At 36.1% G+C, this 1930-nt stretch overlaps 1 long non-coding RNA gene across 1 annotated transcript; it reads left to right on the top strand.

The window, feature by feature from the left end:
- Positions 1-230: 230 nt before the first annotated feature.
- On the top strand, positions 231-1334 carry LOC120568122. Its single transcript, XR_005640662.1, has 5 exons — positions 231-311; positions 413-591; positions 698-769; positions 854-1084; positions 1239-1334. It is a non-coding gene; the product is annotated as an uncharacterized LOC120568122 (long non-coding RNA).
- Positions 1335-1930: the final 596 nt, after the last annotated feature.

Here is a 1930-nt window from a genome sequence, read left to right as displayed (position 1 = left end):
AAATGTTGACAGACGTTTTCAATATATTATTTTTAGCAAGTGGAGTCGTAAAGTTGCGTAATATCGTGTTAAACGTTAAATCTGTTGTTAACTCGAGGTTCTAGCATCGCCATCTGACCGAGATTAAACACATTGACTAATGTGTTGCTTTTAAATGATTAATGCTTATTTTTATGCTAACTGTAGTTTAACCATGGAAAATAAGTGGGAGGAAATTTTCAATTACCTTTTAAAGGGTTCATACCCTGCAGAAATAAATAAAGGGCAGAAGCAAAGCCTAAGGAAATACTCCTCGAAATTCAGGATTCACGGTCAGTATTTACCATCAAAATACGTCTATAATACTGACAGGAATATGCACGTGTTCATATTTTGTATTATTTATTATTGGTTATGTCAATATTCCTTAAAGATGGAGAACTACTCTTTGGCAGTCACAGAAGAGTCATAAAGACAAAGGAGGAGGCTATGAATTTATTTAAAGAATTTCATGCCTCACCTATTGGAGGACATACAGGAACCTTAAAAACACAAGCTGCCATTTGTTCACGGTTCTACTGGTATGGCATGACAGTGGACATTGACAAATGGGTATGTAGTTTATCTGTTCATCCATAAGCCACAATTTTTATTTTTATACCTCTATATCTACATATTAATAGCTATGTTTGTAATTTGAGCTTTCTTTTTTTTCAAGATATCTGAATGTGACCAATGTCAACGGGTGGGACCACCCCTGAATGCAGTTAAAACTCTGGACTGGATCAAGGTCACCATCTTTTGTAATCGAATAGATTATAACAATGCTAAGCATTATTTTATTTAATCTATTATGCATTCAAATCACTAATAGGTATCTGCTGTTTGGGAGCTCATCGGCATTGATCTCACTGGTCCACTCCAAAAAACATCTACTGGGTATCAGTATATATTGACAGTCACTGACTATTTTTCCAAGTGGGTGGAGGCCTTTCCTCAAAAGACAAAGTCTGCATTGGAAGTAGCCAAAAACCTTTGTACAGTCATTATAGACATGGCTGCCCTAAGCTCATACTGTCAGACCAAGGACGAGTTGGTCAATCAAGTAAGCTTCACTTTATGCATTTTGTTCTGATGATGTCATTTGTGATTTGGTGTTCAACAAATAAAGATTTATTGATTGAAAGATTTGACAAGTACCACAAGTACTATAAACCAAATGAAAATAATGTTCTGACTTTTATTTTTTTTAATTTTAGATCAACAGAACACTTTGTGAGCTGCTCTCTATTGAGAGGAGTGTTACGGCTGCTTACCATCCCCAAACAAATGGGCTTGATGAGAAAACCAATGATAACATCAAACGGTAAGCATTCATTATTCTTGTGTTTATTTTCAGGGTTTTGTTTATTTGGAAGCTCTTCTGATCATTATTACCAGAGTGTATTGAAAGTTTGTAGATCCTGTCTTGAAATACATTCATTTAGAAATAATTCTAAAAATTATTTTTCTTGGGCACTTAAAAAGCTTGTTAATGATCAGCAGGATGACTGAGACCAGTACCTAGATGCAAGTGTTTTTTCGCTTAGATCCAAAATACAAACCACAACAAAATTCTCACCATTTCTTTTAATGTATGGGCGAGAAGCTAGATTTCCATCAGAAGTGCCTGTTGAACTGCCGGTAGGTTTTTTTTCTGTCTTTTTAAAAGATAGGCTTAGATAATATAGCTTAAACCAGTAGGGCTGTCACTTTACGTTCGAAAATCGATTGCACATTCGATCGGACCAACCAACACAAGTTTTGAAAACGAAAAAAGGGAATCAATTTTAACGGTCTTTTCTCAGAGCGCGTCCAGCTCATCACGATACGCCCGCAGCGAACGCGCGTCACACAGCAACTGCAGGCTCTGACAAACACAAATAACAGCAAATTATACTTCTGCATAATG

Source organism: Perca fluviatilis, chromosome 11 (assembly GCF_010015445.1).
Source record: "Perca fluviatilis chromosome 11, GENO_Pfluv_1.0, whole genome shotgun sequence".
NCBI lineage: Eukaryota > Metazoa > Chordata > Actinopteri > Perciformes > Percidae > Perca > Perca fluviatilis.
This window is presented reverse-complemented; position numbering and strand designations above follow the sequence as displayed.